This window comes from Mytilus trossulus, chromosome 2 (assembly GCF_036588685.1).
Source record: "Mytilus trossulus isolate FHL-02 chromosome 2, PNRI_Mtr1.1.1.hap1, whole genome shotgun sequence".
Classification (NCBI taxonomy): domain Eukaryota; kingdom Metazoa; phylum Mollusca; class Bivalvia; order Mytilida; family Mytilidae; genus Mytilus; species Mytilus trossulus.
Genome location: NC_086374.1, coordinates 85,495,934 through 85,513,950, shown reverse-complemented (window position 1 = coordinate 85,513,950; position 18,017 = coordinate 85,495,934).

The window sequence follows — 18,017 nt, the reverse complement described above, 5'->3', positions numbered from 1 at the left end:
GCAGAAAAATATTCTGTTGCAATTTTTTTAAAAGTTTATCCTAGATTGACTGAACAATTACCCCTCCGGAGCAACTGAGATCACCCCCAGTTTTTGGTGGGGTTTGTGTTACTAAGTCTTTAGTTTTTATGTTGTGTCTTGTGTACTATTATTTGTTTGCTTGTCTTTTTCTGTTTTTTGCCATGACGTTGTTAGTTTATGTTTGGTTGATGAGTTTGACTGTCCCTTTGGTATCTTTCGCCCCTCTTTTTTCAATTTGTGCATGTGATTTAATGTTTTTAACGTGATAATTTTCATTGGTAAATTGAATTGTTTTCATTGTATTATATTTTATTATAAATTCCAACTTGTGTGGTGTTATTTTTGTTGACTGATATTACCTAGATATATTGTCCTTACCTGAGATAGTTTTAAATATTTATTCATTTGAGACATATTTGTTACCAAATAAGTAATATTTATTCATCAAATATTGCTTGTTACAAATCACATCAAGTGTCCAAGGTTCTCTTAATTATTTGATGTATGTAGTGAGGGTTTGTATGATACGACTGGAAGGTCCTTCCATTACGTATTATTTAATTTTGTGAACCCTTTTTCTTTATTCTTTCTAATTTTTGCCCATATGCTTCATTCTTCATTTTTCAGCACATCATTATTATCAATTATTTTTTTATTTTATTATTTTTTCTCTCTTCTTTATATTTTGTGCCTATTGTTTTAAATTCTATAAGCCCTATCTATACCCTCGTGAAATAGTAAACTCACACCAACATGAATTCAACTACAAAGTTTAAGCACGTTTTATTAAGCAAGACCAATAAAAATCAACAATACCCAATATATGAAAAAAATACAAAATATTTTCAATGCGTTTGTATTTTGTATTTAATAGTAAGCAATCAGTATGTATTTGCATACAATATGGAGTGATGTTTAGTGTATGATACAATTCTTTTTTTGTCTTCCTTAATAAAATTAAGAATGGAAATGGGGAATGTGTCAAAGAGACAACCACCCAACCATAGAAAAAAACAACAGCAGAAGGTCACCAACAGGTCATCAATGTAGCGAAAAATTCCCGCACCCGGAGGCGTCCTTCAGCTGGCCCTTAAACAAATATATACTAGTTCAGTGATAATGAACGCCATACTAATTTCCAAATTGTACACATTAAACTAAAGTTAAAATAATACAAGACCAACAAAGGCCATAGGCCATATTTAAGACTGTCAATAATGTGTCGAGACATATTCAGACATTATTTAAGTTCTATTGAAAACTCTATACGCAAAGGAAGTTTGGAGAGGCGTATAAGAGAATCCTAATTTGTCTGTGAACCCAAGAGGAATGCAAAAACCTCGACCATCGCTCAATGGTCGGGATACAGCACCTACACAATTGTTTATTGCAACACATAAATCCAAACAACCTTTGGTGTTCATTTTGCGAAAGACTACATTCCATGACTGAACCGTCATCATATTCCCCAAAGTTTCGCCAGGAACGGCTCTTCTAAAAACAACTTGTCGAATTCCTTGAAAAAGAAAACAAAGACTTAAAACAGTTGCATTGATGAAATACAGAGTTAATTAATGATTTTTATAGATATAATATAAACAAATGCCCAATAACGAATATTGAGTGAGTGGTACAACGTATAATAACATAAAGTAACAAAAATACCGACTTACATGGTAAATAAAAAAAAACGGAAAGTTTATGTTTGTTTTGGTTTATGCATTTTCTTATGAAGAAAATAGTGAAACCCTGGTTTTAACGCTTAGTCGTATACAATTCTATTTTGGTTAAGTTGTTGGTGTTCAAATGTTGAGTAACAAATGTATTTGGTTTTTTTCGTTGTCTAGCAGTTTAAACTATGACATTGTCAGATACCTGTACTTGTTGTGATAAAAAACATGATGTTGTAGAGGTAGTCACGTTCGATAGAACAATATTTGAAAACATATTTGTGCAGTAATATTTTCGCTGAGACATTTTTTTTTAATTCTAAACAAAATCATTTCAAAAATTTTCTCTAGAAAAAAACATTTAAAAAAAAAACTACCAGAAAAACAACAACATATAAAAAAGAATATGTGGTATGATTGCCAATGAGACAACTATCCACAAAAGACCAAAATGACACAAACATTAACAATTAAAGGTCACCGTACGGTCTTCAACAATGAGCAAAGAACTGCCAGCTGTTATAATGTTCAATGTTCCGTAGGGAATCATCCCCTCTAAATGGCACCCGATCCTTCACGAAAAAAAGTTATTATGTCAAACTTATCTCGTGTTTTGTCTAGCCTAAGATTCTTCTTTGTGTTGCTCACTTGTGTGATATCCTATACCTGTTAGACCTTGCACAGCTTGGTTCATTTCTCCACATTCAGGCATCGACAACAGTCGTTGAGACATCTGAACATCGTCCATACCACGACCTCTTGTTGGAACTCCTGCAGGTTTTACACTTATAAGCAATTGCTCGATCATTAAATCGGAGGACAGTCCAGCCCAGTACCTCTCGCTTTTACGCGTGACGTGATGCCCTTTTTGAAATGCTGCAAATACTTCTGGATGATCTTTTGGTAGTTGTTGCATTTTCATCAAACATACATAAGCAGATTGTGTGCACTTATTGTGATATGAAGCTGCTAGATAAGGTAACATTGCACTTATAGCTTCCAAATGCAAGTTCTAATTACCTGTCCTTTCAGCTCTGATGAATTTTCTCAGAATTTGTACCATTTTTATGTACTGAATCCAAAGCTTTGATGTTCTATTTTCCTTCTCTGACTCAAGTTGTGTTACCACGGTATTCTCTATTTACGCATAGTTATGTACTTTAATTCAGTCACGGACCAGTCATATCACGGGTGTGTTCTAGCAGTATTTAAAAAGTCAAACAATTACAAAGTTGAAGAGCATTGAGGATACAAAATTCCAAAAAGTTGTACCAAATACGGCTAAGGTAATATATACCTGGGATAAAAAAGGTTCCTTAGTTTTGAACCCTAGAGTAACTCATAATATGACCAATACTACCCAAAAAACACATTTCTGTACACAATGCTGTGAATTGTAGGTAAGCATTTTCAAACGTGAATTTGAAGACGTCATTTATCTTTTCTTGTTTTTGTAAATATGTGCAAAATGCACTACTCATAAGTTTTTTGTACCAATTCTCGTATTAATATAGTAACTTACCGTTTAATTCGTCAGAACAGGGCTAAGGAATCAACCAAACAAATTGTTCATCTATTGCGATTATTCCCCTTTGTACAATGTATGTATGGCGGCCTTTGTTGAACACATTTTAGACGTTTTAAGATTACGATATAAAATCGAAAAAAAGACCATTCCGATTTTTAAGGACTTTTAGTATGTTAAATATAATGACATTTTTGACGGGTATGAGCAGAAAAATATTCTGTTGCAATTTTTTTAAAAGTTTATCCTAGATTGACTGAACAATTACCCCTCCGGAGCAACTGAGATCACCCCCAGTTTTTGGTGGGGTTTGTGTTACTAAGTCTTTAGTTTTTATGTTGTGTCTTGTGTACTATTATTTGTTTGCTTGTCTTTTTCTGTTTTTTGCCATGACGTTGTTAGTTTATGTTTGGTTGATGAGTTTGACTGTCCCTTTGGTATCTTTCGCCCCTCTTTTTTCAATTTGTGCATGTGATTTAATGTTTTTAACGTGATAATTTTCATTGGTAAATTGAATTGTTTTCATTGTATTATATTTTATTATAAATTCCAACTTGTGTGGTGTTATTTTTGTTGACTGATATTACCTAGATATATTGTCCTTACCTGAGATAGTTTTAAATATTTATTCATTTGAGACATATTTGTTACCAAATAAGTAATATTTATTCATCAAATATTGCTTGTTACAAATCACATCAAGTGTCCAAGGTTCTCTTAATTATTTGATGTATGTAGTGAGGGTTTGTATGATACGACTGGAAGGTCCTTCCATTACGTATTATTTAATTTTGTGAACCCTTTTTCTTTATTCTTTCTAATTTTTGCCCATATGCTTCATTCTTCATTTTTCAGCACATCATTATTATCAATTATTTTTTTATTTTATTATTTTTTCTCTCTTCTTTATATTTTGTGCCTATTGTTTTAAATTCTATAAGCCCTATCTATACCCTCGTGAAATAGTAAACTCACACCAACATGAATTCAACTACAAAGTTTAAGCACGTTTTATTAAGCAAGACCAATAAAAATCAACAATACCCAATATATGAAAAAAATACAAAATATTTTCAATGCGTTTGTATTTTGTATTTAATAGTAAGCAATCAGTATGTATTTGCATACAATATGGAGTGATGTTTAGTGTATGATACAATTCTTTTTTTGTCTTCCTTAATAAAATTAAGAATGGAAATGGGGAATGTGTCAAAGAGACAACCACCCAACCATAGAAAAAAACAACAGCAGAAGGTCACCAACAGGTCATCAATGTAGCGAAAAATTCCCGCACCCGGAGGCGTCCTTCAGCTGGCCCTTAAACAAATATATACTAGTTCAGTGATAATGAACGCCATACTAATTTCCAAATTGTACACATTAAACTAAAGTTAAAATAATACAAGACCAACAAAGGCCATAGGCCATATTTAAGACTGTCAATAATGTGTCGAGACATATTCAGACATTATTTAAGTTCTATTGAAAACTCTATACGCAAAGGAAGTTTGGAGAGGCGTATAAGAGAATCCTAATTTGTCTGTGAACCCAAGAGGAATGCAAAAACCTCGACCATCGCTCAATGGTCTGGATACAGCACCTACACAATTGTTTATTGCAACACATAAATCCAAACAACCTTTGGTGTTCATTTTGCGAAAGACTACATTCCATGACTGAACCGTCATCATATTCCCCAAAGTTTCGCCAGGAACGGCTCTTCTAAAAACAACTTGTCGAATTCCTTGAAAAAGAAAACAAAGACTTAAAACAGTTGCATTGATGAAATACAGAGTTAATTAATGATTTTTATAGATATAATATAAACAAATGCCCAATAACGAATATTGAGTCAGTGGTACAACGTATAATAACATAAAGTAACAAAAAATACCGACTTACATGGTAAATAAAAAAAAACGGAAAGTTTATGTTTGTTTTGGTTTATGCATTTTCTTATGAAGAAAATAGTGAAACCCTGGTTTTAACGCTTAGTCGTATACAATTCTATTTTGGTTAAGTTGTTGGTGTTCAAATGTTGAGTAACAAATGTATTTGGTTTTTTTCGTTGTCTAGCAGTTTAAACTATGACATTGTCAGATACCTGTACTTGTTGTGATAAAAAACATGATGTTGTAGAGGTAGTCACGTTCGATAGAACAATATTTGAAAACATATTTGTGCAGTAATATTTTCGCTGAGACATTTTTTTTTAATTCTAAACAAAATCATTTCAAAAATTTTCTCTAGAAAAAAACATTTAAAAAAAAAACTACCAGAAAAACAACAACATATAAAAAAGAATATGTGGTATGATTGCCAATGAGACAACTATCCACAAAAGACCAAAATGACACAAACATTAAAAATTATAGGTCACCGTACGGTCTTCAACAATGAGCAAAGCCCATACCGCATATAGTCAGCTATAAAAGGCCCCGATAAGACAATGTAAAACAATTCAAGCGAGAAAACTAACGGCCTTATTTATGTAAAAAAATGAACGAAAAACAAATATGTAACACATAAACAAACATGCATGGTTAACATACGAATCGAACATACTGAACTTCAATAGTCATTGTTTAACGCAACATACGTATACGATACCGATGTTTGATTATTACAAACCAATTTAGAAGTTTTGTGTTGATTGACTGTCCATGTAGTTAAAGTACTAGATCACTGGGTTGTGTTTCAGTGGATTTTACTCTGTGATGCATGTTTTTTTTTTAACTTTTAACTAGCTTTCAGAAACAGCAAGTACTCTCAAATCGTACTGTCCTGTTAATTGGATCCCTACCCACAATTTGTAATGTTTTTTTTTTTTTATATTAAAGCTTTATAACTCAATTCTCTATCGTTAATATATACCCGCTTTATTAAGTGTTATGTATGACTATAAATTTCCACGTGTGTTCTCGTACAATAAAAATATATACGTTCTCCGTTTACACTGTTAAGTTTTCAACAAAACTATTTTCATTTAACTGTGTACATTATTTTATATGGCGGCATTGATTTAAGGTTATGGATGTTTTTCTGAACTTGTTTAACATCTAACACGTTATTTAATGGATTATGTATTTACATTTTTAACTCGTTTATTCGTTCAGTTTAGGGTCACTTGTGTTTATATGTTTTTTATTGAGTTAAACCATTTCAATTGATATTTAATAGTGTGTCATTTTATGTTGTGATGTTACACTGTAGTTTCAGATAAGGATGAATGTGGGTACCTATTAAAACTTTAAAACCCGCTGCAGTTGTTTGCACCTGTCGTAAATTAGGAATCTGATGTTCAGTAGTTGTTATTTGTTGAAATAGGTCATAAGTATTTCTCGTTTCTCGTTTTTTATATAGATTAGACCGTCAGTTTTCTAGTTTAAATGGTCTTTACACTATTTTTTGACACTTTATAGTTGCTGATCATTGTGAGCCAAGATTCTGTATTGAACACCGTTCTTTGAGCTATAATGGTTTGCGTTTAAAAGTTATGACTGGGATGGAGAGTTGTCTAATACGCAATCATATCACGTCTTCTTATACCAAAAGACAAAAGCTGTGGAAATCGAACTCACCCTAAAAGAAGCAAACAGACTAGAAAGGATTTGCATGAATTTGCTCTTTAAATATAACAATAAAAATATAAAACTGCCAATGAAACTGCTCTTCAGAAGAAAATAACAAAATATAGGTCACCTAACGGCCTTCACCAATGAACAGTAAAATCACAAAAATAATGAACACTGAGGAAAATTCAATAGGAAAGTCCCTAATCACATGGCAAAATCAAATGACAAAACACATAAAAAACGAATGGACAACAACAACAAAACTGATATCTGTAAACAAGATAAAAAAAGAAAGCAATGACATGACAAGGAATGTCCTTAAACAAATAGCAAATTCAAAAGCTCAAACGAATTAAACGAATGGATAACAACTGTCATATTTCTGACTTGGTACAGGTAATTTTTTATGTAGAAACTGGTGGATTAAACCTGGATTTATAGTACTTGATAGTTATTCCAAAGCCAACAACAACTAAGAAAATATCATGTATATAAGACTTAAATATAAATCCGTTCACATTCATTTTATTGGATTGTTGTCAATAAAAGATAAAACCAACAAAAGTGCAATGATGGAGAATACATACTGTGCTTGCACTAGATACATTTAAAGGCGACAGAAGTTTACCAGTGTTCAAATCTCGATAATCGATAGGGAAAAGATACATCAAGTTGATAATCTGAATACGTTGAATATGTATTATATTTTTGAACTATATTTTTTTCAAGCGCCACTGATAAATGTTATGTAACGTACATGGATATAGGAAGACGTGGTATGCCAATGAGACAGCTCTCCATCCAGATAACATTTATTTAAAAAAAATAATTAAATAACAATTTATAAAATTTAACCAATATAGGTCAATGTACGGCCTTCAACACGGAGCCTTTGGCTCACACCGAACAAGAAGCTATAAAAGACCCCAAAATTAATAGTGTAAAAGCCACGGTCTAATCTATGTAAAAATGAGACAACTCTCCATCCAAATAACAATTTGTAAAATTGAACTACCATAGGTCAATGTACGGGATTCAACAAGGAGCCTTGGGAACTGTACGTCTTGGAAAGTGAATGATTATCTTAATAATATTGATGGAGTTAGACAAGGCATTTTTACTAATAAGTAGCTGGGAAGTTAACATCCAACTGCATGGGATAGTCTTACTTATTTTGAAGATACATATCTTGTGGCTTGTATTGTTTAGAGGACTTTATTCGGTGTAAGATTGTTTTTAAATTATCCCAGGCTTGGATTACCTTAGCCGTGTTTGACAAAACATTTTGGAATTTTGGATCCTCAATGCTCTTCAACTTTGTACTTGTTTGGCTTTCTAAATATTTTGATATGAGCTTCACTGATGAGTTTTATGTAGACGAAACGCACGTCTGACGTACTCAATTTTAATTCTGGTACCTTTGCTAACTATTTAATCAATTTGTGTAATGTGCTAAGAATGAAATATACATCTTCCTATACCTATGTATAATTTCATGCGTTCGAAGCACTATGATAAACAAGTCGACAGAGCAATTGGATTTGTAAAATATAGTTATTTTTATTCCATCTGAATATGTAATGAGGTCAAAAGTATTCTTAATATGTCTGATATACTGTGTAAACACACCATAGCGTAGACTTGTAAATTGTTACTCTCTATTATTCGCATACATTTTGTTTGATAACAATTGTAACAATGTCACCAATGTCATTTACATGTGTCTTGTAACAATGTTTAAAACCACTGTAGTTTGAACACACAAACAAATCAATAAAAAAATAAAAACAAAATGATTCCAAATTATGAATGTTTAAGCCGAATATTTGATTGCAAGAATATATAAGGACCGAACAATTTTGGGAGCTGTAAGACAAATAAAAGATATAAAATAATAGTGAATTCCATTCCGCAACACTAGAAACAGAGAACGCTTTTAATAGAATTGGGAAATACTTATTAATTTACTTACCTAAAATTCCTGAACTCGACAAAAGCAGAATTCCCAGTGCAATACAGTATTTAGAAAATTTGAGGAGCCACATTATTTTCAGATTCAGATTTTTAACTAATCTTTTAAACAAAGGTAAATGAAAATCAATATGTTTTCTCATCGATGAACATGAAATTCATTTAAATAAATGCATTCGAAACAACTATGTTTATATGCTGTCCTCAGATACAAGAGAAATCAAACGGCTACAATTGGTATTATTTTAAAACATTTTTAATTACATCTAACACAGTGAAATCCAACGTAAAAATACCATTGACAAAACACAGCAGTTCATAGACCGAATGAAATGATTAACTGGTTGGGAAATTTCTGTTTGCATAATTAAGGAATGTACGATGCATGGTATAATTTGATCGTTCAAAAACAGTGTATTGCCTGCTGCGATAAAAGATACAATTATTCATTGAATGCAGCAACACGAACCTTTTATGGAGGAAAGTTAACATCAGTTAGTCATATTTGACATCTTTACCATTTAAAAAAAAAGTATATTATTGCCTAGTCCAGGATTCAAAATATTAAGAAGGAATTAAAACCTTTGCCAAACTCTTTTCCTATATAAAAAAAAAGATCAACCTATTGACAAATATTTTGTTATCGAAACGTACAAATCATACATTGTTTTCTGATTTATAAAAAAAACATCTTCTGCGTATCACAAAAAGCAAAAAAGAACAAAAAGTAAATTCCAGCCCAAAAGTACCGTTTCAAACAGTTAAACCAGCTGCATTTATTTGCACCTGTACTTTGTCGGGAACCTGATGTCCAGTAGTTGATGTTGGCATAAGTATTTGACGTTTCTTTTTTTATATATGGATTAGACCGTTAGTTTTTCTCTCCGAGTGTTTTTGATAACTAGTCATTTATGTGGCCCTTTACAGCTTGCTGTTTGTTGTAAGCCGATCCTCCGTTAGAAGACCGTACTTTGTCCTATAATGGTCTACTTTTACAAATTGTGAAATGTATGGAGAGTTGGCATGTTGACACTCATACCACATCTTATGACTATTAATCATTCTGCTTTTTTCTTCGAAAAAAAGTCGGCAATATATCAGTTTGTTTTTCATGTTTTTCATGTTTTCATAGGTTGAAACTGTCAAACGTCTGATTGATAGACTGTCATTGAATAGCTTAAATGCTATCTAATTGGTTGACTGTCAAAGAATAGCTTTAATGCTCTCTGATTGGTTAACTGTTATAGAACAGTTAAAATCATATTTGCTGTCTGATTAAATGACTGGCATATAACAGCTAAAATGCTGTCTGATTGGTTGACTGTTATAAAATAACAAAAATGCTATCAAATTGGTTGACCGTAATAGAACAGCTTAAACGTTATTAAATTGTTTGGCTGCCATTGCAGCTAAAATACTATATATGTTGGTTGACTCATAGAACAGCTAAAACGCTATCTGTTGTCGGATTTGTTGACTGTCATAGAACCGCTAAAATGCTATCTTTTTGGCCATATTATTGGCACTGCATGATGTTATACTTGACAGTTTAATTTCTGGGAAACAACGCTTATAATCAAATATTTTTTTAAATACTAAGGCTTTTCTACCTCAGGAATAGATTACCTTAGCTGTATTTTGCAAAACGTTTGGGAATTTCGGTCCTCAATGCTCTTCAGCTTTGTACTTTATTTGTCCTTTTATCGTTTTTGGATTTGAGCGTCATTAATGACCCTTTCGTAGACGGAACGGGCTTCTGGCGTAAAATCAAAATGTAATCCTGGTATCTATGATGAGTTTATCTATATTAATATTTTCAAAGGGGATATATAAAGTGAGCAGCTTTACATGTAAAGTAAATCAAGTGATAAGATCAGTCAGAAATCTTTCGGTTTTGGTTTATTTATGTTAAAAGAGATTGAAAGCTGTGACCTGTCTGCTAGTAAAAACACAAACACAATAACAGAAAAGAATAGATATAGAAATATATGGTTTGAGTACAAATGAGACAGCTCTCTATTCGAGTCACAATTTATAAAAGTAAACCATTATAGGTCAAGGTACTGTCTTCAACACAAAGGCTAGGCTCACACCGAACAGCAAGCTGCAGTTTTCCGGTTTTAAGTAGTGGAGTTAATGTTGTTTCATAATTATTATTTATAACTGTTGATGTAAATGTCCTTTGGTTTTGTGAGTCTTTGTTTACTCCTTTGTTTTGTTTGTTCTTGTTTTCTATGTTATATATTACGTTCTATTATTTGTTTGTTTGTCTTTTTCCTTTTTTTCCATGGCATTGTATGTTTATTTTTTTTATCTATGAGCTTGACAGTCCCTCTGGTATCTGTCGCCTCTCTTTAAGGGGATTTAATGTTGATAATCCGTCCACAATGACCTTTTCTATGTCTTTCGATTTCCCTATTATTCAAAACCTTACTTGAACCTTTACACCAATCGTTACTTATAAAAACATTTCACTCGCATTGTACAGCCGCATAATGAAAAGTCATTCAAGCTGGTTCAAATAAGCTTTGGTTTCTGGAGGTATTCACAACAGGACGGCTAATAAAAATACATGGTATATTTGATGATAACACTTATATCAATTGTAAAACTACAGTATAAAATTAGAAGCATGAATGAATGATCTTAAATCTCCTTAACAAAATGCATTGTTACAATATTTTTTTTAACAATAACAAATATTAAATACAGCATGTGTGAATTACAAATTAATATGATAAATATTAATTCAATAGTTAAACAAACATATACAGTGTATATAATGAGTAAATCTATAAAAAAAAACGAATTTAAATTGTATCTGTTTTGCATTCATAATGTAGAACTAAAACTGATCATACACGAAATTCATGTTTTTTTATTAAACAAAAACAAGAAATAATCTATTATATTGAACTGCTTTTCTAAATTCCTGAAATAGGAAATACATATGGACGGGGTTTCCTCTCGACTTCAGGCACCTGGGTGTAAAATTGATGCACACATAGATAAATGAGAAAAGTTGAAGAACAGAGCGTACAAGAGATCTGAAAGCAGCAATTACGTTTCGTGTGTAGAAAAATGTACCTTTTAAAATAATTATTTATGCTGTACAAGTTAAATCAGGTTTTATCATTTAGCGGTGTTGATACTAAATGAAATTAAACAATGCTGTTTGTTGTTATGTGATTCATCTTCACTGTCGAATAATACTATACGTTCATTTTCACAGTACGGCGATTTATCTCTATTGTAGTTGCGATGCATTTTTACAGAAAGTAATTATTTAATTTTCATCATAAAAAGTCTTAATTTAACATACTCTCTAACAAAAATTATACAGTCAGAAGGATTGATAAGTATGCATTCTTTGTTTCGATAATTTAGTCGCTTCTTTTTTTCTAATTATTTGTCCAGGTCTATATATAGGAAATCAGTTCTCCTATCAAATGACACACCATCATCAAATACAGTTATCTTGTAGAGGGTATTTGCAAAGTTTTGATTTGGACCTTAATCTAAAATTTAATTATACATCATTAGCGCAATTTTGATTGCTTGTAGTTTGAAGATATGATAAGCTTGCTTGCTTTGTTTGTATAAATATTTTCCTAATCATAGTAATTAAGATTGATCAAACATTTATACAAACAAATATATATATACTAATAGCTCGGTGTGAGCCAAGGCTCCGTGTTGAAGGCCGTTCATTGACCTATAATTGTTTACTTTTACAAATTGTTATTTGGATGGAGAGTTGTCTCATTGGCGTTCACACCACATCTTCCTATATAAAGCAAGCAAGCCAACCAGTCCTGTAAACAAAAAGCATTTTGAAAATAGCTTTAATGGATGCGTCTTAGATAACACATCTTTGACAAAACGATTTTCACTTCTCGCACAAACTAGTGCCTTTCTTTGATCATTAGATGGCTGGATAATTGATGTCATTGTGTATACATCTTAAACTGTAACGTAATTTCGAGCAACAATCGAGGTACTTTAATTTATATTTGAAATTATTTCAAATGTTGTTGCGAATAAGAAAATATGTAAATGTAAGAATACAAGGCGATGTTAAATACAGTTTATTGTTAAAATTGTTCTATGTAACTGTGTATAACCACCTTACAGCTGAATCTGGACGTCAATACTGTTCAATCAAGTATTTTGAAAAGTTTATTTACAAAAAGTTAACTGCTCATTGTAAAACGTAAAATCACAAAAATACTGAGCTCTGATGAAAATTCAAAACGAAAAGTCTCTAATCAAATGGCAAAATCAAATAATAAAACACATTAAACGAATGCACAACAACTGTCATATTCCTAACTTGTTTGGCTTTTTAACTGTTTTGATCTGAGCGTCACTGATGAGTCTTATGTAGACGAAACGCGCGTCTGGCGTATTAAATTATAATCCTGGTACCTTTGATAACTGTTGGTACAGGCATTTTTAGATGTAGAAAATTTTGAATTGAACCTGGTTTCATAGCGCTATACCTCTCACTTGTATGACAGTCGCATCAAATTCCGTTATATTTACAACAATGCATGAAGAAATCAAACATAAAAGGTAAATTATTCATGTCACTTGAAAACGCTGTGACTTTTTTTTTAAATAGACAGGCCTTTCAATTACTTGTAAACATCGCGAAACAAACACTCTATGTAACTAAAACTTCATTAAACTCCAAATAAAGCACTCTTGAATTAAATGTGACAGTGCATATTGTGAGTTGCTGGTGTTTAAAACTATAAAAACAGAGCTGATATCATAAAACCACTGAAATTGAGATATTCGATCTCACGGTATATATTAAACTAAAACTTTTATATCATGTCTTGTCAGGAAAGAAGTCTGCTTGTTTACATGTGTTAATCAATTCTCTCGACAAAAGGAGTCACACTCGAAAAAAACCGGATTAAATCACTCAAAACACCACGAAAAAATAATAACAAGATTTGTATATCAACTGACAATCAAGATTTCATTTACATTCATATTAAATATCAAATTTCGAGGTATTCTGCCTTTTGAAAATATCATAATTTTCGTTTTATTTTTATCAATTTTCATTCCCTTTGTTTACAATACTCATGGTTAGATATAGCATGTAGTAGTATATCACCTGCATACAGTAACAGAAAAATCAACATAAAATACGAACAAAAGTTAGTACTCAATATCATGTTTGAAAATTGAATACCTTAAATATTTGAATTTTCTCCAAATTCTTGGAAATCATTTATATAAAGAGAAAAGCAATGAGAAAGGTTTTCTCCTTGTCTAACTCCTGTTTCACAAGCAGAGATATCAGAAAATTTCGAATTATTAACAATTGAAAATTTGACATCATCATACATGTTTTTAATAATTATTCTCCGTTCACATGGTTTTAAATCAGTTTTACAATTACAATAATGATTTTTTTTTTCGAAGACTACAAATACACTCTTTATAATTCAAATAAAGCATATGCTTAAAAATATGATTAGTTAGAATAATTTTGCGAGAAACCTGATTGATTTTTTTTTTAAGATATTACAAAAAAAATTCTAAATCACAAATATACTGAAAACCAAGGAAAATTCAATAGGAGAGGTCTCTAATCACATGGCAAAATCAAATGACAAAACAGATCAATTTTCAATAAAATAAAAAGTCTTTATGAATTGACGTACACACTTTCCATACATATGACAAAGGTGTAATTGTCCTATATTTTTTGGCGTGTTATTTACTCTCCTAGTTTTTGAAAAAAGGTATTACACTTCAAATAAGCCAAGCCTTAGACCAAATTCCCGTATCAAATACAATATGAAATAAAATGTAGAGAACAAGCAATGACTTCAGTAATAACATGATGGTGATTTATTATTTTTAGTCCTTTTCACAGCTTTGAAAACATCATCCTGGGTTATTTTATAATTTAAATTTTCATTTACCGTCTCAGAATTTATATCTTTGTTTTAAATAAGAAAAAAAATCGAACTTATTTTTGTTTAAATTGTTGAATAATCAAGTAAGTCTTCACCAACTCATAAAACAGAGCTTTTTCTATAAAAATGGGAATCGTAGATACAAATTTCTTGTTTTGGGATACAATAATTCATATTTTGTGAAGAATCACACTGAATCTTCCAGAAAATATACTAAAGATGATATTATTAAAATGCTGGACTTTTTGATCGACAATATATTTGTTGAGTTTGGAGGATTTATATTTCAACAGACAGTCGGTATTCCAATGGGTACTATTTGTGCACCCCTGCTGGCTGATTTGTTTTTGTATTCGTATGAAGCAGAATTTATTCAGAACCTTCTAAAAGACAAAAAGAAAAAGCACCTTGCTAAATTCTTTAATTTTACTTTCCGATATATTGATGATGTTTTATCAATGAACAACCCATACTTCAGCCAATACTTACATCTCATATATCCCAGTGAACTTGAAATTAAGGATACTACTGATACTAGAAGGACTGCTTCATACCTTGATCTTTTCCTCAATATTGACGTAGATTGACGACTTCACACAAAAATCTATGATAAACGGGACGATTTCAACTTCCCAATGATCAATTTCCCATTTCTCAGCAGTAACATACCCTCTGCCCCTTCGTATGGTGTTTACATATCACAATTGATCCGTTATTCACGTGCTTGTTCACACTATACGGACTTCATATACAGGAGTGTGCTCCTTACGCAGAAACTGCTCCAACAAAGTTATGAGGAGGACAGATCAAAATTGACACTCCGTAAATGTTATGGACACCATCACGAATTGGTGGATCCATATGATGTCTCTTTAACCAAACTAGCTAAGGACATTTTTACCACATGGTAGATTGTGGTTTGTCATTATGTCGTCTAATCTTTTAATTACCAAACGTGACTTATTCCCGATTGTGACTGTTTTGCTGAATATGAATTCGCATTACTATAAGACGTGTTTCTGTACTTGTTTATCCCAAATTCATGTATTTAGTTTACATGTTTAATGTTATATTTGTAATTCTCATCAGATTCTGTCAAATGTGTTGACGTCTTCTTATTATATAGTTAGGTGTGACGTATAGAAAAATTTAGCACCTCCTCTTTATTAATTATATTAAATTTTGTACGTTTATTTACGTTTGAAATTGGATTCATAGCAAACTGGACATATATATATATATATATATTACAGTTAATTGCTATTAATAAGTATTGCAATATGCATTTTGTTTAAATGAATTATCAGTATTTAGTTCTAAATCAATCCTAATTCTATCTCATTTTTGAATGATAGTTTTTCATATGTGACGTCATGCTGTTTCTAAATTTCATAAATTCATATGTGGCATAACGTTTCTGCCTTTTCGCCATCGTATGTGACGTCACATTTTTTGAATTACGTTGACGCCTGAACTGATTCGGATGTGTGTCTATTTTGTGATAAACTTGGGTTTAGTTTTCTGAAATTAGTTAATATTTCAGTTTCATTATGTATATCGCTTTCTTATTCATTTGTTTAAATTTACTGGTTGCAATAGCATTAAGTGTTCTATATTATAAGGATGTTCTTATCCCGTGCATAGAAACAATGCCGTGTTTGTCAAAACCTTTTCAACTTTTGATCTTCAGTGCTGTACAACTTTGTACCTTTTTCACGTTCGATCTTTTATATCTAGGCGTTATGTATTCAGGTTTAGTTTTCTGTAATTTTTAATACTTCAGTTTCTTTATGTATATCTCTTTCATATTCATTTGATAAAATTTACTGTTTGCAATAGCATGAATTGTTCTATATAATAAGAATGTTCTTATCCCGGGCATAAAAACAATGCCGTATTTGGCGAAACCTTTTCAAATTTTGATCTTCAGTGCTGTACAACTTTGTACTTTTTTCACTTTCGATCTTTTATATCTGGGCGTCACTGGTGAGTCTTGTGTGGACAAGGCGCGTTTTTGGCGTATTGAATTTTAAACCTGATGCTTTTTGTTATTTATTAATCATGTTTTTCTTTGTCTAATATGTTCTCCTATTTATTTGTATTGTAGTCCTGTAATATTATGTTGTCATTTCAATATTATATTTAAATTTGCCATTAAAGTGCGAGGTTTGGCATGCCATAAAACCAGGTTTAACCCACTACTTTTATTCCCCTTTAAAAGTGTCCTGTACCAAGTCAGGAAGATGGTCATTGTTATATAATTGTTCGTTTCTCTGTGTGTCGCATTTTAACGTTGAGTCGTTTGTGTTTTCTCTTATTTTTGAGATATTGAGATAAGACGTGGCACGGTACTTGTCTATTCCAAATTCATGTATTTGGTTTTCATGTTATATTTGTTATTCTCGTGGTGTTTTGTCTGATGATTGGTCAGTTTCTGTGTGTGTTGCGTTTCGGTGTTGTGTCGTTGTTCTCCTCTTATATTTAATGCGTTTCGCTCGGTTTTGGTTTGTTACCCCGATTTTGTTTTTTTGTCCATGGATTTATGAGTTTTGAACAGCGGTATACTACTGTTACCTTTATTTTGCAGTGAAATATTGTTTTTTCTCTTTTTGTACCTCTTTTTAATAATTTTCAAAATTCTTTTGGATTTGTTTAATTCCTTCATCTTTTTACTCATTACAGAATCGTCGTTCTTAGAAAAAAAATAATATCCATAACGTTATTTTTTTAATAATTAATGTAATTCGCTTTGAAGATGATCCACCCATAATTTAAAACCACTGAGATTTCATAAATTCTCGTTGCGCCTTTTTTACAATCTTTATTTTAATCGGTCTTTATCAAACCGGTTATTTCAGCATTTAAACGTACTTCTGTTATTCAATGTTAAATTTCCTAATGTTGCCCTATCAGATTTAATTAATGTATTACATTTAAAAATATTTACACCATTTACATGACTGTGTAGAAAATCAATTACATTTATAATAAACGTTGTTTCTATCTATATTGTTCTTATATTCATTTCATTTTTCGTTTTTCAATGATAGACTTTTTCATCAGCACAACAAAATGTGTTTGTTAACATTTTGTCTTTTTTGTCATCGCTTGTATACAATTGTAAAGACAAAGGAAGAGGTATATCTGAACAAAGTTGACAAAAATTTGACATTTCAAGTTTACAGATTTTGTATAGAAAGTCAGTATAAATCAATACATAGTCAATAACGCTAGAATTTCTACCAGTTGGACTACCTGTTTTGATTTCTCCAATTCTGTTTTAACAATAATCAATACATCTACTTCCATACCC